The sequence below is a fragment of the Equus asinus genome, chromosome X, assembly GCF_041296235.1.
Source record: "Equus asinus isolate D_3611 breed Donkey chromosome X, EquAss-T2T_v2, whole genome shotgun sequence".
NCBI lineage: Eukaryota > Metazoa > Chordata > Mammalia > Perissodactyla > Equidae > Equus > Equus asinus.
The window spans coordinates 14,259,949-14,281,947 of NC_091820.1; the positions used below are offsets into that span (position 1 = coordinate 14,259,949).

General features: G+C 39.9%; 1 protein-coding gene across 5 annotated transcripts in view; it reads left to right on the forward strand.

Moving 5' to 3' along the window:
* Positions 1–658: 658 nt before the first annotated feature.
* CDKL5 (cyclin dependent kinase like 5) overlaps positions 659–21,999 on the forward strand; it is a 185,842-nt gene continuing 164,501 nt past the window's right edge. For all 5 annotated transcript variants that reach the window (XM_070502015.1, XM_044763101.2, XM_044763103.2 and 2 more), the window contains exon 1: positions 659–792. The gene's annotated coding sequence lies outside the window, so the exon portion shown is untranslated. The remainder of the gene's footprint in view (positions 793–21,999) is intronic.

Here is a 21,999-nt window from a genome sequence, read left to right on the forward strand (position 1 = left end):
ACGCGCAGCTGCAACAGTTGGGCAGCAGCAGCAACAATGGACTTCGATATCATTTTTACCATCGACAGAGATAAACCATCCTCCATCCTTTATTTCCAAGCAATGCCTCGGCTCCCGCTACAAATGTGCTCTCCCCACTCTTCCCGGACCGCCCCCCGCCGCCGCACGTGTCCCTCCGGAGGGAGGCCAGGATAGCTGTGCTGCAGGCAGGATTCCCCTTTTTTTCTGCAGTGACAGGCGGATTCCCGGTCCTCCTCGGCCCCCCGCCCCCGCAGCCGCCCCTTTCCCAGTCACGATCTTCTCCCCCCCTCCCCCCAACATTCTCTTCCCCCTATAGCTCGCGACTCGGGCCCCGCCCCGCCCAGTCAACCAGCCCAGGTTGCTAGGGCCTGGCGGGGCAACCAAACCTGGCGCGCGAGAAGGCGCGGCGCGCGCGTGCGCGCGCAAGCGATCTTATACAAGGAACCAGCCGTCTTCGGCTTCGGGAACCCGAGCACGAGCGCTACGGGCGGGGCGCGCGAGCCCGAACCCGAGGACGAGCACTCTCTCCGCATTGGCTCCTACCAGATATGGGCGGGGCGGAGGCGGGACCGGGCGGGATATGAGGAGCTTCTCCATTGGCCCGAACGGGAACGCCGGGGCGGGGCAGTTAGCAAATTAGGCTGCGCGTTCGCCTCTGCGAGAGGGCGGGGCCGGAGGTTTCGCTTAGTTGCTGCCGCTGGGGAAGGTAAAGCGGCGACGGCGGCCTCAGGAGCTGAGGGGTCCCCGGCTGGAGGCGGGGGACTCGGCGGGGTGAGTAGTCGCGCCGCCATCCGCCCTCCAGGTCCTCTTGCCCTCCCATGGGCACCGCGCCCACTTAGCTTCTCCCAAGAGAGGGGACCCACCCGGTCCCCCTGGGCAGACGTGAGAAGGGGCGGCGGCGCGGGTCCCCCCAGAACGGGGCGACGCGGCGAGGGTGCCCCAGCCGAGAGCGGCCCTTCCGCAGCGCCCCAGTGCGCCGCTGGAAGGGCTTCCCCAGCGAGGGGCTGGGGCTGTATTTTGCGGGGTGGGAGACGGGAGGCTGTGAGGAGGGGCGGCGGGTCGAGGCCGCCCCGCGGGACTCCCTTCAGCGGCGGGTCTGCGGCGTCCCCGCCTCGCCGCCACCGCGGCGCCACCTCCCCCGGGCTTGCGGCGAGGGAAGCCCCTTCCCGCCGGCGCCGAGGAGGAGTCTGCGCCCCGGAGCCCCCGGCCCGAGTTCCGAGGGAGCCCGGGACACGCCGGGGGCTGCCAGCCGCGGCCCCGGCCCTGCTGACCTTGGCTGCCCGCGAGGGTGGGCGAGCGCCCCGCTGCCTGCCCTGCGGCTCCTCCAGCCTCCCCCGAACAAGTTTCAGGCGTTGCCGTGAAGTTCACGACTGGCAGAGTCGGGAGAAGCCGCAATTGGCCCCTTCCCAGACCTTCACACCGCTTGCACCCTCATCGAAATGAAATCCTGGGGTTTGGAACCATTTCCCAGGAAGAACAGGTCCAGCTCGCATTGACATGTTTTGTGCCCACGTCGAGGGAAAAATAACCTGAACATATTTCAGTGTAAAGGCAGATCTTCCTTGAGGGTTTTGTTTTTCGCTTCACTTGAGTGTTACAAAGCACATATGCCTGAATAAGAAAACCCTGACCTTAGTATCTCCACAGTGAGATTAGACGGATGCTGTGATATCTAAGTAGTTGCAGATCAGTGTTCTGTTAACACGATCTATTTTAATTGGCTGAAATTTAAGCTGATTTTAGAAAGTGTTGCAGACAGGGAATAATTTCTTCCCGTGCATCTGATTTAGGTTTGTTTGGACGTAATGATTATGTGGTTAATGGAAAAGATTACACAAATTAATTTGTCTGAGAGCATTTGACTGAAACAGGAGACATAAATATGTATAGAATAGGATTATCGTTTTAGGTAGCATCTGCTGGAACATTTCCAGTTTGTTCCTTTCTTGCTGTAGGGTTACAAAAAAGACATCTTTATCAAGGCCATTCGGAATTATATGTGAATGACATTTAGATGTAAATTTGTTTTTAACTCCTTTAAGTGTTTAAAAATATTCATAAAATGTGAATAACCTATATTTACTTGTCTCTGTATGTTTACTGTTGAAGGGGGATAGTATAATATATTTAACAACCCAATTATGGTTCATTAATAATAATTTTTTTAAAAAGGTGTGCCTCCTTTTGAGAACATGATAGTTGAGTACCTTAGCAATCCTTTTAATTTCCTTATTAAAAGTCCTATTTTAGGTTTGAGCATTTCTGGCGTTGACACTGGAACAGGAGTAAGGAAGCCTGCAGCAGTATTACCAGTTTGAGACCGCCAGTGGGTGTTTCTGTTGACAAATGCAGAGAAGGGAACATTTGGGAAGGAAATCTTTTTTTTCCGGGGTGGGGGGTGGGTGAGGAGGGAAGGAGCCAGAAGAGAGAAGCTGTAGAACTTAAAGCCGCCAGCACAGTGTATGCTGAGCGTTTCACAAGTACAAGGAAACCTAATTAGGATAAAAAAAAATTCAGTTTGGCTGTATTAAATAATAGAACTCCAAAAGAGAAATGCTAAAGTTAATCATTCCAAAAGTGTTAAATAATCTACTATTTCAGAGGATTTGGAGGGTCTTCAATTGGAGAGTGTCAAATGCCTTTGAATTGTCTTGCCTTTTTAACGCAATCAGTGCAACAATTAATTTGATATATATGTATATATATATATATAAACAGTTTAGCATTCAAATTTTGCTTATTTAGTGTGTTTCCTAAGCCTAATTCTTAAAAACAAAACTTGGCATTTTTTTTAAAAAAAAAATTAGAAATAAGCATTCTTTCTCCAGAAAGGATTCCTTTTTTTATTTCCCTGCTCAGATTTATTTGTGATTTAGGGCCTTGTGGTAGGGATATTTTACTCCTTTGTGTCAGGTTTCCGAGTTTTACTTATGCAAGTTCCCTGGACTAAATCTGCCATTATTTTCATTGTAATTTTCTTGGAGTCATTTAAATCAGAATGTGGCATCTACAGTATTCCCTAGGGTTTTAAAAGAAAAGGCTGCCATTGAGAGAAATTGCAGGGCCATCTTGCATAGATGAGTAATAGAAGGTTAACTGATTGCAAATCAGATGTGTGTTCTGTTCCAAACATGCTGCATGAGGTTAAGGCAGTCTCATTTAATGAGAACCAGATTTTACGTGGTATTTCTTCTTTGAAGGTGCTGTACTGTTACATTACGAATTGAAATACAGAGGTGGAGAAATTCCTTCAAGTATGCTTTTTTCCCCTCCCAGCCTTGCTTCACCACTGTGCCCAAGAATCTGTGAGAGACTCTTTCAACAATAGTTGCATTGTTGGAAATGACAGTGGCTTCTGTTGCAGAAATTTAACCTTTCATTATGATTTATGTTTCAACTTTGTGATAGAAAATTCAGCTATATCTGAGAATATGGCTGTAGGAAATTTGTAAGGAAATGGGCAGAGAACAAGCCTTCTTCAGCGTGTCTGTTAACAAAGTTCGTCTTTCCCCCCCTTCCATTTTGGTAACTTTGGTGGTGGTTTCCTTTATTTCTTCTAGATATTAGAAGGTATGCTAGTATAGTACTTTATTTTTGGCAGTTAGTGTGGGGCTATGACTTTTTTACATAATAAATTGATGTCAAATGATAACAAGGCATTTAAGAACAAACAAATCCACATGCATAGATCCAAAATGTGAGGGGAATTCTTTAGGTAACTCTTAACTTTGGTACAAGAATAGCAAAATTTGAAGTATTAAGTTGCTTTCTAAGTAGAAAAGTCTGTTTACTCAGAATTGTATAAATTTTAGGTTCTAATGTTTTATTTTTTGGCAACATCAAATGTCTTGCTAGAGGAGGAGATAGACTCTCAAAGGTTCTTTGTCATCTGATGCTGGTGTCAGTTGGATCACATATTTCAATTTATGAAAATAATGCAATTAAAAGACTACATTTAAACTTTCTGTTTGGGAGGCTTTTTCAATTTACTTTCAGTCTTAACATTGGAAGTCTTTTGTTGGCGATACATCACTTTAGTGTTCGGGTTTAAATTCTTGATAGTTTCTAGAATGTTTCTTCTATATAGAGCAGAGCATGGATGACTCAAAGGTCTGGCCTCATTTCTCATTCAAGTTTGTACACTTCTTTTATTTTTTTAAAAATGTTTTTATTATTTTATTGAGGTCACATTGATTTATAACTGTAAATTTCAGGCGTAGCACACACTTCTTTTAATACTGAGATATGAACTTGGATGTAATTCTGTTGGTAGGTGTGAAAGCTGAGAGTGAGGAGTTTCTACGTAAGAGCCTGATAACATTTAGACACTTCAGATTTGGGAATTAACAGAAAATTTTTTTATTAGGTTATAAGGACCTAGCCCATTCAGGTCTTTGAAATTGATTGTCAACACTTTCAGTTAAGCTCTTAGAAACATTTGTGTTTGAGATAGATCTAATTAGAGTTGAGTTTTGGGTGTGATCTCTCTTTGGGGCCGTCTTCTCTATGATAGTTAAATTATAATATTCTATTTATTGAGCTTTACTGAATACTAGATACTATGGCAAATAATTTATTTGCATGAATATATGTGTGTATATGTGTTCTCACAACATCTCTGTGAGGTAGATGTTTTTTATTTCCAGTGTCACTTGACTAAATGGGCTCAGAGAGAGAAAATAATTTGCCCAGATTACCCAGGTAGTCAGCAGCAGAGGTGAAACTTCCATCCAAACCGGTCTAACTTGAACCTGTGCTCTTCAAAAACGTGCTTTCTGCTTCTCTTTAGGAATCTGATTTCTCAAACATATTTTGAGCTCCTACTGTAAGTCACTCTTGAGGTGGTTCTAGAGGTATAAAATATGCCTCCTGGAGTTCACACACTAAGTTGGCAAGGCCACCTGACCTTTAGTCAACGTGGGAGGCTGAACTCAGATTTATCAGCATGGCTGGATAGGACAACTGGAAGCACAGAGTTTTCTTACGGAGGCCCATTAGTTCTGTTTGTTCGTAAATGAAGGTTGTATATAATTATTTACACCCAAAATGAGGCAGCTGTTTCTAATTAACCACTTGGTGTTTCATGTTTCTGCATGTTCCATTATAACTTTTGACTGACTTTGATTAAATTTGCTACACTAATAAAGGCTATGAAGATAATCTTTGAAGTCAATTTTGTGGTTTAGATGCACTCTTGAAGTAAAATGGCAGCCATTACAATTTGTAGATGGGTATCTCTTCTGTAATTGTAATGACTTCAGTGAAATAAAATCTGGAGGTGAAGTCTACAGAGATATATGTTATTGTTGCTTCTTAATACATAGAAGTTGGATGCTGACAAAAATTTTTCTGCTTGAAAGTAGAATTTTCTGCTACTTAAAGCCTCTTGTGATTGTGTGTGTGTGTGTTTAAATAAGACCCATCATAAGAGAGCTAAACACTTGCTTAGCCCAAAGGATGCGCGGAAGTCCATGTTAGGGGAGAAAAAGAACTTAATATCTTATTCTGTAATTGAAAAAAATTCATGTGTTTTAAGTGTGTACTATTCAGTGATTTTGGGGGTAAATTTATGGAGTTGTGTAACCATCACTACAATCCAATTTTAGAACATTTCCATCACCCCAGAAAGATCACTCCTGCCGCATGCACATTTTTAAACCTTATTTACTTGCTTCCACGTTGATCTCTTTATCATCAGACAGATAAAATCACGTAGATCTTAAAAGATATGTTTTAAACATATCTTTAAAACATAAAAGGTATCTTAAAAGATAACTTTTAAAAATATCTTCTTATACATATTACAATTTCTTAGCACTTTTTATATTTTCGAAAGTTTTTGCCAAACATAATACATAGCAGAATATAAAGGACGGTATGGCAAATGGTATAAATTACCTCGCCTTTGTGGTTTTATGATTTGATTTTGTTTTGCTCTTTTTTAAGCCAGCAAATAAAATACAATGTTCTTAATGATATGTTGGAAAAGCAGAAATAAGAAATCAAGGTAAAAGTAATATAATTATCGGGCAAGAAAATGTTCCTTTAAGATTTAAGGCCATGGGCAAAATAATTGGTTTTCCTGATTTTAAGCCAATAACATTGTACATTTTATTGTTTGAGCACTAATCCCCCCTGAGAGATTCATGTCTACTATGCAAGCCATAGAGCAGGCTTCGTTAAATTCAGGTATTCAGCACATTGTCTACTTTCTGCGTTGCTTCAGACTGGATTATTGTGGGATTTAGAAACAGCTTAACCTGCAAGGTACTGTAGCTGCTTTTTCCTGCCTGCATCATTATCTTTTTCGATACCCCCAAGGGTGGGCGGGGGAGTAAAGCTAACTTAGGAACGAGTTGTACAAGGTAGGCTGATCTCTGCCATGCTTCCAGGTGTTCTTGGCTCAGTGTACCGTGCGTGTAGATGGACACTGCTGATAGGATAGCTTAGGGATGTTGTTTTTTGAGTACACATAATAGAGGAATGCAGTGGTTTGGTTGGAAGTAAAGTGTTTTGGAAACTGTGTCTAACTTTCATTGCTTTTATGTGAATATTTCTCTGTGGAAAGTGACCCTTACAAGTGCCAGGCAGGTAAATCAATAACTCCTTGTTTGGTAGTTTGTGTCTGGATTTTTAGTAACAAACAGATTGGACACAGCACTGCTCTGATAATGATAGTTTACTATAAATTCAATCATAACTGGTTCGAAATAGGTTTACTTTTTTTTTTTTTAACTGTTTAACATCTATGGCTCTGATTCTGTTGTTACTCTGTATCCTTTGTAAGAGAAAGGCCTATATCAAACAGTAACATATGAAGTACTTTCTGACAATGTAACTTTTTTTGACTTGGAGGGAAATAGTGATTTTGAAAGTAACAACTTTGGTTTCTGGAAGTTAATGAAACATATGGATGAATATATTATTATTATTTTTTAAGACTGCCTTAAATTATTTTAGATAAGTTGCAATTTTGGATCTCAGTTTTAGATTTTGTATTATGCCTAAAGATTAAGTTCTTGGCAGTGTAAAATTGTGTTATAATAATCAGATTAATCACACACACAACCGTGTGAGGAAGATACGGCAGGTAAAAAATGGTGATAAGTAATAGTTGAAGGAAACTTACTTGAATTTCCTCGAATACCCCGATATTGACCAACAGTAGAAACTAGCTTCCTGATGAATAGAATCCTTCAGAGAGTACAAAAGCTGGTTCAGGTGTGACATATCCTAGAATTTATCCACACACCCCACCCTGGTTTGACAGCCTCTCCTAGGACATATTAACTTTAATTGCTAGTAATTATTATAGTAATATTACCACGAAAATTTAAGATTAGCATTGCAAACGAAAAGAAAGTTTTATTTTCATTGTTAATAATAGTTAATTGAAAATAGTTGAGGTAGACAAAAGCTAATTTTGTGCAACTTGGTGTTTCATACTTTTTCAGTTGTTTCTTTCTAAAACAATCTGTCCTACATCCTGAGGATCTGTCCTTCATTTAGGAAATATTTATTGAGTGTCTCCTGTGTACCAAACGTGGTAGAGGCTGGATAGAGTGATACATAAAAGGGAAGTAGGCCCTGCCCTCAAAGAATTTACAGTCGTGAGGTGCAGGCAGAGGAGAAGTACAGGGCACTCTGGGAGTATATAATAGGGTAGGGACGGGGGATTCGTTCTAGGAGGAGCAGGCAGGAAGGCCGCACTGAGGAGGGAACATTTAAGTGAGACCTTAAGGATGAGAAGGACATGATCTAGTTGGGGAAATAAGTTTTCCTGTCCGAAGGGGCAACTGCCCTCAGGCAAGGTGAGAGAGAGACGCTTTTGAAACACAACCTTTTAAAGAACTGAAAGAAGTCCAAAATGGCTGCAAAGTAGAAAACCAAGTGATGGAGCAGAAGCAGGCCGGGCCAGGTCTTGAAAAGGCTTAGTAGGCCATCTGCTGGGTTTTTGAATTTGTCCTCGGTCTCCTGGGAAGCTATTGAAGGTTTTAAGCAGGGATATGACATGAAATGAAATGCCCCCCAAAACGAGTTTTAGATCAATGGAACCATGATCATTTAATAAAAGGGTCATAATCTCTGCAAGGTAAAATATTCTTCCCTCATCTCATTAAAATTTTTGCAACCGCTTCCTTGATTGATTGTCATCTATGATACTCTTTTCATTGTTTTTATAGAAATTACCTTTAATTTTCTAAAGGCTTCTCCTTTTCTTTTATCCTTCACCATTCTGTTAACCTTATATAGGAATGTCATTTCTATTTATAACTGAGTTAAAATTTTTTTCTCACAGTTTTAGCTTTCTTCCATATTTAAACTTAAAACTTTTTGCTGGTTCCCCCCCCCCCCCCCCCGACACTTTTAATCTGCTCAAGGTATTTAATATTTTAACGAAACATTTCATTAAATACCAACATTAAATTTGCTTTTTCCCCCCAAATACAGTGTCTTAGGTCTAGTTTAATATTTTCCACCATGTGTACTATTTCATATTTTATGAAATTTCATTTGAGCACCTACCTTGTTTTTGGAGAATTTTGTTAATGTTGTTTAGGAGCACTAATCTTTAACAAGAGTACCATTTTCAAGTCTAGTTCCCATTCTGTGACCTTATCATCTTTTATGTTAAATTGGTCTCTTTTGAGCTTCTTATGTTCAGGTGAGCTTATGTATATAAAAGTGCTGTAAAGGTGTCATTTTATATATCCTGATTTGTTTCTCTTTCTACAGTAAGTGTCCCTACATGCTCAGTTCTTTTTTGGAAATCTTCAGTCATGCTAAATTTTTGCTTGCCTTGATGACTGAATGAGCTTTCATCCAGGTCTCCCTTGGTGTAGAGTTTGTGCCTGTATAGAATGCTGTTGCCTACTTTCCCCCTCCACATAGACAAAGAATAACTACAGCATCGTCTCCTTCTTCAAACATTTCCTTTGAAATCTACATTTTGATGCAGCCTCTAGCTTAGCTCACTTTGGCCTTGAGTTCTGAGGCTTTTTTGAACCATTCTATACCTGCTCTGTATTCTTTCCTTGTTGCTTTAGTCTTTTTTTTTCTTTTTCTTTTTTTTCTGGTGCTGGTAACTTGAAGAGTTTGCAATGGTTTGTGTCATTACTTTTTTCACTTCCTATCTAACCTAGGACATTTATTTTTAAAAAGTTGCCTCATTTCAGGTTTTAGAGTTTGAAACTGACATTTTTGTGCCAGTGGCTTCTCTAGTATCCAAAGTGACTGCCCTTGATTTAGAGTTGTGCCTTGGAGTCTGTCCCTCTGCACAGAGTTGGTAAAGGATGGCCATCCTTGTCTGTCTTTGGCTGACCTTATGATAGGGCAACGGTTTGGGAGTCTTGGTGTCAGGGTTGTTCAGACAACTGAAAGGGTGTCAGCATCATGGTAAGTGATGGAGATACACAGCCAAGCTGCAGTGTTGTGCTCTCAGGGAGTTTGTAATCCAGCAGAAGAGGCAGAAAACACTGACTGAAGTCCAGGATGGTGTGCACGTTTAGACAGAAATACAGTGTATTGGTGTTCTAGGCCAGGAGAGATGCACTTAGTACAGCCTTAAGGAGACCGGGAAAGGCAGTGATTCCTGAGTGCTTGTGAAGAGTCTTAAAGGAGGCCCAGAATGTCAGGTGTTGGGAAGGGGTTTTCCAGCGGATGGTGTATTCAAAGACATAGTTCTAAGAATGAGCATATAAAGCTGGGAGGATAGCAAGAAATAACACGGATTTATGTATTGCGTGTCTTACTTTGATGCTTTCACCCCAGCTCCATCCCAGGATCTTGGTTTTCTTTCTTTATGGCCATCTTTTGGCTTTTTTCTGTCCATTTTAACTTTTATCTGAGAGCATATGAAGGAAATACTAAGACCAGGAGTTTAAATAGGGGTGGGCCTTTAGAAAAATTGCTTTGCTAATGTATGCTGTGTGGAGGCATGGAGTGTTGACTGTTGTCGCCTCAGCATCTAGTGCATTGCCTGGTACACAGGAAATGCTCAATAAATAGTTCTCTTATGGAAGGTGCCTCTTTTTTGTCCCCCTCCGCATCTTCTCATGTCAGTGCCTTCTTCTCATGTTCAGTGGCTTCTCTTCTCCGTCAGGTACATATCTAGTGAATCTTTCTCTCTGCTTGCCCTATTGACATGCTTGTCCTGTATTTAGTCACCAGTCTCGGACATAACTGTGTTAAAATCGGATCCATGTTGGTGTATGACTAGGTGCTAATGGCTCCCCGAGGGGCTCCTGAAACTTTTCTACCAATGTTTACAGTATGGCAGATGAGGGGGAGGCCAAAGTCGACAACTATAAGAGTGACATATCTTTGAGGGTTTTTTTAATTATTATTTTTTAAAATTTTTGGTGAGGAAGATTGGCCCTGAGCTAACATCTGTGCCAATCTTCCTCTATTTTATATGTGGGATGCCTCCACAGCATGGCTTGATGAGCAATGCGTAGTTTGCCACCCGGGATCCAAACCTGTGAACCCCAGGCCAAAGAAGTGGAGACAGGAACTTAACCACTACACTACTGGCCCAGCCCATCTTTGAGTTTTTTAATAATTTATTGCATGAATTCATTGAAATGCTGAGTTCTGTTCCATAATAAACTCGTGTGTGTGTGTGTGCATATGTGTGTTTGGATATCTCTGCATTGTACATTATTTACCATTAAGCAAAACCAACATTCTCTGATGATGTTTGCTTCTTTATCATGTGGCTTCACCCCCCCCCCCCCCCAGATTACTGCTTATGTCCCTCAAATTGGGAAGCTGGTTTTAAATGTGTTACCACATTGAGGTAAAGTATTTGCCTTACAAAAAGACCCTATGGGGATGCAATGACTTCACCAAAGAATCCACCATACAGTAATAGTTGGTTACTTAGATGGAAGGTTTTCTTTTTTTTTTTTTTCAAGCATGCTGTAGTAGACTTTTAAATACCCTCTCTACATTTCAGTAATTTTTCATATTATGGGTTCCACTTTCCCAGAAAACTCACAGCTCCAGTCTCTTTTACAGCTAAAATCATCTTTTACGGGCTTGTGACCTAGGTTCGAGCAGTCATTTACATGGAGTGGGACTTGTATATGGAGGTGAACATTGTGAGGTGGCCATCGTGTGTAGTTGAATTGATAACCTGGTGATCATGTTGACAGAGGTGTTGGGTTTTTAAGGAGTGGCAATGGCAGAGTTTATGGAATCAGTCTCAAGTGGTGTTCGTGCTGAGTGGTGGTAATAAATTTTTTTTTTGTATTTATCTTCCTTCCTAATTTCTATCACCTGGGATTTGTGGTTAGATGTCTTATATTAATTTTGAAATATTTTCAACCATTATCTCTTAAAATATTTTTTCTTGTTCTCTGTCCTATTTCTGTGTTCTCAATTACTAGTATGCTTGATATTGTCCCACAGCTCTTGAATGTTCTGTTTTGTTTTCACTGTTTTGGTTGGGGTAATTTCTATTGACCTATCTTCAAGTTCACTGATTCTTTCCTTGGCTGGGTTGAGTCTACTGAAGAGTCCGTTGAAGGCACTCTTCATTTCTCTTAACTGTGTTTTTCATTTATAGCACTTTCATTTTATTCTTTCTTATAGTTTCCATCTCTCTGCTGAGTTACTCATCTGATTTTACATGTTGTTCTCCTTTGGGGTTAGAGCCCTAAACATGTTACTCATAGTATATTAAATTTCATTCTAGGTATTTCCAACATCTGGTTCTCTGTCTAGTTCTAATGTGTTCTTTGTATTTTCTAAGTGTTTGTTCTTATGCCTTGAGATTTTTTTTGTTGCAAGCCTGACTTACTTTGTAGAATAATAGAGACTGAAGTATATAATTTGTATGTCTGTAAATGAGGATATCTCCCCTTGTGCTAGGGCTTCAAGTCTGGGATTTGAGTTAATCTAGTTAGGAGTTGGGCTGGGTTTGAGTTTGGTTGTTGCTGTGGTTATTCTCAGTGTACCTCAGGCTTCAAATTCTCATAGACATACTTTGTGATTAGGACAGGAGTTGGTTTATTTTATTTTGAGTTTCAGGTCTTCCTTTTGAACTGTGCCTTAGAGAGGGTCTCCTTACTTACTCTTGTTCTCCTGTTTCTCTGCCAGTAGTATTCTGCTGTTGACTTGTTACTAGAAGTTGGTTAGCTTAGAGGTAGAGAGTGATGGTGGGGTGTGGTCTTTTGTTCTGATTAAACCTCAGGTTTAGACCTGCATCAGTGTCCCAAGATCTTGCCCCTCCCCTGGCTATTGTGGTGGGCTCAGTGTGGAATCGCGCCCCTTCCCTCTCTCCTTCCCACCCCCCCCCCCACCCCATGTGAGTTTTTACCAATGCTTTAAGGGTAGAAGCCCTTATTGGCCTTTCTTTCACAGAAGGCTTTTCTTCCCAAGTGGAGATAGGGAGAGAAGATCTGGGTGTATTTCTGGGCTCTGAGGCACAGCTGCAGTTCCCCTCCCCCACACCTGCATCATAATGGGTCAGGGCTCTGTCTCAGAGTGCCTGGTGAGGCTAGTGGAGGAAGACCCTGCAGAAGGTGCCTGGTAAGGCTGGTGGAGGAACACCCTGCAGAAGGTCTCTCCAATTTCTGCCACCCCCAGTGGTATTACCCTGTCCCTTCAGCAAGCCACATTGGGCTTGTATCAATTTGTAGTTATTCTAGTTGAACTCCTCTTCTCGGTGTCTAGTTGCAGTCTACCCCAGGTGAGTACAAGGTTGTCTTCCCTTTCCTTGGAGGCCCTATCTCTCCTAAAATTTTGAGCCAACTGATCGTTCTATGATGGATTTAAAGAAAATCATGAATTTGAAATTAGTCCAGCTCTTTTTCATTGTAAGGGTGGGCAGCTATGTTCCTTCCAGCTTTCTTATTCTAGGGTGGAAGGCAGAAGTTAAAATTTTAACATGTACATTTAACTAAGTCTAAGCTTAATTATAACTATCCTCCCAAATAAGATGAAGATTTTAGAATGGTTTACCTTTTAGCCCTCATCTCCTTTCGTGTTAGTTGTTTATGCTTTAGTTTTGCCTTTTTAAGCCATCTTAAGCCCAAAATAGTGAATATTTCCTAATCAACATGTTTCCCAAATTTCTTTGCTCACCAGTCTTCATTCACCCTATTTCCTTCTTTTGGGTTCAGTTTCCTTTATAAAGAATGTTCTTAAGGAGTTCTTTCATTAAAGGCCTGTTAGTAGTAAACTTGGTCTTGGTGTTTCTGAAAGTGTCTTTACTTCACTTTTTCTCTTGAATGATTGTTGAGCTGGGTGCAGAATTTACGTTGACAATTATTCCCTCAATACTTTGATAATGTTATTTTCTTGTGTCTTGACAAGTCTTGTTAATGAGAAGTCTTTAGTCAGTTCAGATGTAATTTCTTTGTAAGTAGGTAATTCTCTCTTCTCTTGGGCTACCTTTAAGATTTTTTCCTTGTTTTTGATCTTCTGAAGTTTCTTTGTGATATGTCTAGATGTGGATTGGTTTTTATTTATCCTTCTTTTATTTGGTGTACTCCATCAGTCTGAAGACTCATGACGCCTTCAGTTGTGGAAGAAACTCCCAGCCATTTTCTTTTAAAATATTGCTTCTCCTCCATATTCCATTTTTGGAACTATTGTTTAGATATATGTTGGAGTTTTTCATTGTATCCTCCATGTTGCTTAAATTTTATTTAATATTTTCATTTTTACTTCTGGTGATTTCCTGACACCTATCTTACAATTCACTAATTTCTGTGTCTAGCAATGTTTAGCTATGTTTAGCAATAGACTAATTGGTTAATCCATTTATTGAGAATTTTCACTAAAAACACTTGACTATATTTTTAAGTGTAAAAATTTCTGTTTTCTTTCAAATCTGTTTTTTAATTTTTATAAGGGCATTTTATCTTTTCTTTGAACATTTTAAAATATAGTTATGTTTTTCTCCTTTGAATTATTTTCTTTTTTTTAAAATTAAGATTATGATAGATTACAGCCTTGTGAGATTTCAGTTGTACATTATTGTTAGTCTTGTTGTGGGTACACCATTTCCCCCTTTGTGCCCTCCCCCCACCCCCCCTTTTCCCTGGTAACCACCGATCAGTTCTCCTTGTCTATATGTTATCTTCCACCTATGAGTGGGGTCATATATAGTTCGTCTTTCTCTGTCCGGCTTATTTCGCTTAGCATAATACCCTCGAGGTCTATCCATGTTGCTGCGAATGGACCAATTTTGTCCTTTTTTATGGCTGAGTAGTATTCCATTGTGTATATATACCATATCTTCTTTATCTAATCATCAGTTTCTGGACATTTAGGTTGGTTCCACGTCTTGGCTATTGTAAATAATGCTGCGATGAACATAGGGGTGCAAAGGACTCTTCGGATTTCTGATTTCAGGTTCTTAGGATAGATACCCAGTAGTGGGATGGCTGGGTCATAAGGTATTTCTATTTTTAACTTTTTGAGATATCTCCATACTGTTTTCCATAGTGGCTGTACTAGTTTGCATTCCCACCAACAGTGTATGAGGGTTCCTTTTTCTCCACAACCTCTCCAACATTTGTCGCTCTTGGTTTTGGATGTTTTTGCCAATCTGACGGGTGTAAGGTGATATCTTAGTGTAGTTTTGATTTGCATTTCCTTTATGATTAGCGATGATGAACATTTTTTTTTATTAATGTTATGATAGATTACAATCTTGTGAGATTTCAGTTGTACATTATTGTTAGTCATGTTGTGGGTACACCACTTCCCCCTTTGTGCCCTCCCCCCACCCCCCCTTTTCCCTGGTAACCACCAATCAGATCTCCTTGTCAATATATTAACTTCCACCTATGAGTGGAGTCATATAGAGTTCGTCTTTCTCTGACTGGCTTATTTCCGATGATGAACATTTTTTCATGTGTCTATTGGCCATACTTATATCTTCTTTGGAGAAATGTCTGTTCATGTCCTCTGCCCATCTTTTGGTCGGGTTGTTTGTTTTTTTGTTGTTAAGCCGTGTGAGTTCTTTGTATATTATGGAGATTAAGCCTTTGTCGGATAAGTGGCTTGTAAATATTTTTTTTTTTTTTTTTTTTTGTTTTTCATATATCATCTTATTTTTTTTTATTTATTTATTTATTTTTTTATTAATGTTATGATAGATTACAACCTTTTGAGATTTCAGTTGTACATTTTTGTTAGTCATATTGTGGGTACACCACTTCCCCCTCCGTACCCTCCCCCCACCCCCCCTTTTCCCTGGTAACCACCGATCAGATCTCCTTCTCAATATACTAATTTCCACCTATGAGTGGAGTCATATAGAGTTCGTCTTTCTCTGACTGACTTATTTCGCTTAACATAATGCCCTCGAGGTCCATCCACGTTGTTGTGAATGGGCCAATTTCGTCTTTTTTTATGGCTGAGTAGTATTCCATTGTGTATATATACCACATCTTCTTTATCCAATCATCAGTTTCTGGGCATGTAGGCTGGTTCCACGTCTTGGCTATTGTAAATAATGCTGCGATGAACATAGGGGTGCAACGGACTCTTGAGATATCTGATATCAGGTTCTTAGGATAGATACCCAGTAATGGGATGGCTGGGTCATAGGGTATTTCTATTTTTAATTTTTTGAGAAATCTCCATACTGTTTTCCATAGTGGCTGTACCAGTTTGCATTCCCACCAACAGTGTATGAGGGTTCCTCTTTCTCCACAACCTCTCCAACATTTGTCGTTCTTGGTTTTGGATGTTTTTGCCAATCTAACGGGGGTAAGGTGATATCTTAGTGTAGTTTTGATTTGCATTTCCCTGATGATTAGCGATGATGAACATCTTTTCATGTGTCTATTGGCCATATTCATATCTTCTTTTGAGAAATGTCTGTTCATGTCCTCTGCCCATTTTTTGATCGGGTTGTTTGTTTTTTTGTTGTTAAGCCGTGTGAGTTCTTTGTATATTATGGAGATTAACCCTTTGTCGGATAAGTGGCTTGTAAATATTTTTTCCCAATTAGTGGGCTGTTTTTTTGTTTCAATCCTGTTTTCCCTTGCCTTGAAGAAGCTCTTTAGTCTGATGAAATCCCATTTGTTTATTTTGTCTATTGTTTCCCTCAGCTGAGGAGTTATAGTGTCTGAAAAGATTCTTTTGAAACTGATGTCAAAGAGTGTATTGCCTATATTTTCTTCTAGAAGACTTATTGTTTCAGGCCTAATCTTAAGGTCTTTGATCCATTTTGAGTGTATTTTGTTGTGTGGTGAAAAAGAATGGTCAATTTTCAGTCTTTTGCATGTGGCTGTCCAGTTTTCCCAGCACCATTTGTTGAAGAGACTTTCTTTTCTCCAATGTAGGCCCTCTGCTCCTTTGTCGAAGATTAGCTGTCCATAGATGTGTGGTTTTATCTCTGGGCTTTCAATTCTGTTCCATTGATCTGTGGACCTGTTTTTGTACCAGTACCATGCTGTTTTGATCACTGTAGCTTTGTAGTATGTTTTGAAATCGGGGATTGTGATTCCTCCGGCTTTGTTTTTCTTGCTCAGGATTGCTTTAGCAATTCGCGGTCTTTTCTTACCCCATATGAATTTTAGGATTCTTTGTTCAGTTTCTGAAAAGAATGCCCTTGGGATTCTGACTGGGATAGAGTTGAATCTGTAGATTGCTTTAGGTAGTATGGACATTTTAACTATGTTTATTCTTCCAATCCATATGCATGGAATGTCTTTCCATCTCTTTATGTCGTCATCAATTTCTTTCAAGAAAGTCTTGTAGTTTTCATTGTGTAAATCCTTCACTTCCTTGGTTAAATTTATCCCAAGGTATTTTATTCTTTTCGTTGCGATTGTGAATGGGATTGAGTTCTTGAGTTCTTTTTCTGTTATTTCATTGTTAGTGTATAGAAATGCTACTGATTTATGTATGTTGATTTTATACCCTGCTACTTTGCTGTAGTTGTTGATTGTTTCTAATAGTTTTTCTGTGGATTCTTTGGGGTTTTCTATATATAAGATCATGTCATCTGCAAACAGCGAGAGTTTTACCTCTTCATTACCTATTTGGATTCCCTTTATTTCTTTTTCCTGCCGAATTGCTCTGGTCAAAACCTCCAGTACTATGTTGAATAAGAGTGGTGAAAGTGGGCACCCTTGTCTTGTTCCTGTTCTGAGAGGGATGGGTTTCAGTTTTTGTCCATTGAGTATGATGTTGGCTGTGGGTTTGTCATATATGGCCTTTATTATGTTGAGGTACTTTCCTTCTATACCCATTTTATTGAGGGTTTTTATCATAAATGGATGTTGGATCTTGTTGAATGCTTTCTCTGCATCTATTGAGATGATCATGTGGTTTTTCTTTCTCAATTTGTGAATTATTTTCTTAGTTGTAGTTCTTGAGGAATGAAATCTCCCATTTGTCTTCCCTCTCCCTCCAAGTTTTGCGTGTTTCTTTGTGTGCTTTGCCACATTTGGCAATTTAGTAATTGTTTGCCTGTGCCTGGCTTGTGGGATGCACCTTCGGATGGTTTTGCATTTGTCTCTGATGGGACCCTTTGGGTTCACTGCTCCTGGAGAGGTTTTGGTCTATTCTCAGATGGGTTTCTGACATCCAGAGGGTGGTGTGAATTTGGACTCAGTATCTGTGGTGGAGCAAAGACTTGGGTTTTCCTTTTTGCTTTGGTCACTCCTTCTACACACAGCCCTGGGCTGCTGTGTGTAGCCTTCCTTTTTTCTTATTCACCCAAGGACAGCCCTTTGTATCTCTTGGCTTTATGCTTGTGGTTCACTTCTTTCCCATGCATGGACTTGAGGCAGCATCTCCAGTTTCCTGGTCCCACAGTCATTTGAGTTTGCAGCCCTTGGTTTAGAGGGCAGAGTGAGCAGGTCTTTGTCCTGTGAAGAATCTCATTTCATAAGCTCTTGTCTTTTCAGCCACTCATTTCTGTTCTAGTCTTCCTGACTTGGTCGGGAAGTAGTTCGTCCAGTTAAGAACCAGGAAGTAGTTGCGACCACAGGCAACCTCTAACTTGAACAGATTATTTACCAGAAGTTCATTTAGACATTGATTGTGTAGAGCACAGTTCATATTATCTGATAGGAACTATGTTATTTAAAAAAATGGGTTAGTTTCCCAGGTAATGAGTCTATTCTTTCCATGATGCTGTTGAAATTCATATAGACTTGTGAGCTCTTTGGAACTGTAATCAGTATTAGAAGGTGATGTCTATGGGAAGGTGCATTTTAGCATTCTCAGGGAGAGAAGGGAGTATGATGGTTTCCAACTTCAGCTGGTCTTCTCTGGTGTGACCTGCCAGCTACCAGTCCCTGTTAATTGTTACAATCCCTAGCCTCTGTTCTCAACCCTGCCACTAAATCATCCTCTGTGGTTAAAATTGGCTTTAAAATTCAGTGGTTGGTAGAGAAGATATTGGAATTCTTAGCTTCTGTGCCAATTTTCCTCTATTTTGTGTGGGATGCCACCACAGCATGGCTTGATGAGCAGTGCTAGGTCTGCACCTGGGATCCGAACCTGTGAACTCTGGGCTGCTGAGGTGGAGCACATGAACTTAACCACTATACTACCAGGCTGGCCCCTCTGGATTTATTTTTATATTTGTTTTGCTTATTTCAGTGGATTTTAGTGCGAGAGGAAAGGTGAACACATGTCAGGTCAGCCATTTTAAAGCAGAGCTTCAGTGCCCTGTACCTCATGTGGTTTGTCATTTTTGTCTTTTGTAGATATCATGGCAAAGAATATCTTAATGTGAATCCTCGAGTACATCTTTGATCATTTTCTTAGGACACTAGTCTTACATGTCCCTTGAGAATCACGGGTGATGATAGATGACACAGATGGGAGTGTGCCACACCTGTGAAGGGTGGACAGCAGGCACTGCTGATTTGCCTAAAGGAAAGGTTGCCACTTGAAAATGTTTATTATTTTGGCCAATCTGGTCAAATGGTTTCTCTTTATTTTTTTTGTTGGATTAAAAAAAATTACTTGTAAGATTGAACATTTACAGAATTTATTTATTGGCCATTTGTATTTTTCTTTGTATGTTTTCTCTTCATGTTAATAAAGTTTATTTTTTAATACCCTTTTGTAGGATTCGCTTGATTCTTTACTTTTAACATGAAGTAAGCAAATGCTGCCGAATGTACGATCTGTTGCTAATTTTTTTTAGTCTAGATTTATTATGATCTAATTCTTGGAAAATGAAAATCCACTCCTAGTTTTGTGATTATTAATACATACCTCACAAGGTGGCTGTGAAAATTAAATGAAATAGCACAGATGAAGTGCCCAGCACAGTACTTGATACATAATAGGCAGCAGGAAATATTAGTTCCTTTTGTGCACTCTTTTTCCTTTGCCAGATTATTAAAATAACTACAGTACTCCATACCCGAGGGAGAGAGGAAAAAAGGATCACATGTATTTACTGAACCCTTGTTAAATGAAAGGCAGCATGCCAAATACCTTGAGGGATGTAAAGATGTTTAAGGCTGCTTCCTGTCCAGGGATAAACATTAGCTTACTATGTGTATTTTCACCTTTCTAGGCTTTTTTTTTTTTTCCCCCAAACATGCTGTTCTGAAAACCTTTCAATCTTTAAAGAGTGTTATTTTATGTGAGCACAGAACATTGTAAAGGTTGGTGTGCCACATTTAAGCCATTACATTGCTATGAGAATAGCTATTAGCCCCATCTTGTAGACGGGGGCCCTGAAGGGTGTTCTGCCAGGGTAAAAATAGGATATATTGGGATGTAGAAGAATGCTAACCATTGTATTTCCAGCCTCAGCAGGTGCTAATAAATATTTGTTGGATGAATGAATCATCTTTTATTAAGTGGTATGTTAAGCCCATTCCTAAATCACATCTCCACCTCTTACTGTTTTACTGTCCCCCTTTGTATTATTTTATGCTGCTAAAGTGGTTAAAATTGGCTTTAAAATTCAGTGGTTGGTAGAGAAGATATTGGAATTCGGAAGAAAAATGCTCCACTGTTTTAGTCATGATGAAAATGGCTTCGAGAGAAGATTTTTGTGCAGATACTGATTGTATTTGCCAATTTAATTTTTGCCCTTGTGCTGATTCTTTGCACAACCACCTTTGTGGTTCATGTAACAGCTGCAAGGAGCTTCCTAAGTTTCGGGCCAGAGTAAATGGCCCAGTTTGTTGCACTCTAACCATGACTCTGCTGTTAATAGTCAGGTTTTTCATTTAATCTCTAGTAAAGTAGGAAAAAATTAGCAGTTATAATTAGGCTCTGGAGATTTGAGGGGAAAACTCCTTAATGGATGAACTAGCAAATATACAAACTTTAATGGAATAAATGATTCACATCTCAGAGTTTGCTCGGTACTTAGCTTTTTGTAGTTGGTTGGCTTTAATAGTGAAATAATGGCTCTCAGTAAAAATGATAAGACTCCGTATAGCATTGGTGGTGTCAACCTGCCAAAACCAGAAACCAGTTTAAGAGGCAAAACATTTATTTGGGACCAAAGAATTGCAACTTGGGGAGCACAGATTCAGGTAGAAACCCAGATAGTGTCCCAGTTACAGGAGAGGGATTTAGGGTTTTTATGGGAAACAGGGAGGATGAGGTAAGTTGTGTTAAGGAAGTGTTCATTGGTGCTAGATGAGGTAAGGCTAAGTTTGTATGTACTTCATTGACTGGCTTGAGGTTGGAGGCAAAAGGCTAGACTGGTACTTCCTTGATTGGTTGGCTATCTGGTCATAAGCAAAGTCCAATTTCATCACTCCTTACGGACTTACGGACAGGATATTCTTGTCCTGACTGACTTCTTGGAATGCCGGTGGTTTCGTCTAATTTGGAAGATAAAGAAAACAAGACACATAAGGCAATTCTGAAATGGCTGCTCCGGCCCTATCTTAACATGGCTCCACTCAGGTCATCTTTCACAGTGGTGGGACATGCATGGCCTATTGCAGAAAATAGTATTAACACATCTCCTTCACTCTGCACATGGAACACTCCATAGAGTGTTAAGCAAGCTTGCTAAATTCACTTCTTTTTACAAATTTTATGGATAGATCTGTTCATCACATTTTGGGTTTTCCCAGTTCATTTTTCTACTTAGGATGCATTCAGTGAGGCTTACAAAAAACCATTGACTTGTAAAATAATGTCAGAGTTAAAAATACCCCTTTGGGGGTTGGAAAAAACCTTGGTTTGATTCTGGCCTTGACGCTTCCTAGCTGTTTGACCAGGGACAAGGTATTTAATGACTCTGGGACTGTTTTCTTACCTTTTAAAAGTGTTAGGATTAAATGTGATAATGTATGTAGAATAGTTAGCGTCATGCCCTTGTATAGAAGTGCTCCAAAAGCACTCTCTTAAGCTATGTGACTTATCTGTTAAGGATATAGCATAGTGGCTGAGTATGGGGATTCTGGAGCCTGACTGCCTGGGTTTGAATTCCAGTTCTGCCCCTTACTGGCTATGTGACTAATTGCCGTCTTGGTCTCCTTGTTGGTAAAATGAGGCTTCTGGTAGTAAAGGGCCATAAAAGGGTTCTTGGGAGGATGAAATAAATTAGTATAAATAAAGCAGCTAGACCAGTGGTTAGCACAAAATGCTATCTATATGTTTTAGTTATTATTTTATCACATTTGAAATTCTGGTATGCTACTAGGTTTTTTATTTGAAATATTTTGTTCTAATGGAATTTTTTGCATCTCTTATGATTTTAAGCTCCATGAGGGCAGGGTCTGGTCTGTTTTGTTCACTATGGTATTGCTAACATCTGATATAGTGACCAGCATAGAGTACTTATTCAGTAAATGTTTGTGGAGTGAATTAATGATGAATGTTCCATTTCCCTTGAATTGTGTTTGCCAGTATTCTGATTCAAGTGGTTTTTTTCATTGCTATGTCACTGTTAAAAAAAAAAAAGTCTGTAGCAAAACTTGTAATAAGTTCCCAGTATTAACAGGCTGAAATCCAAGTTTCTTAGCTTTGCATTCAAAAACCTATGGGATCTAATCATACCCAGGTTTCTTC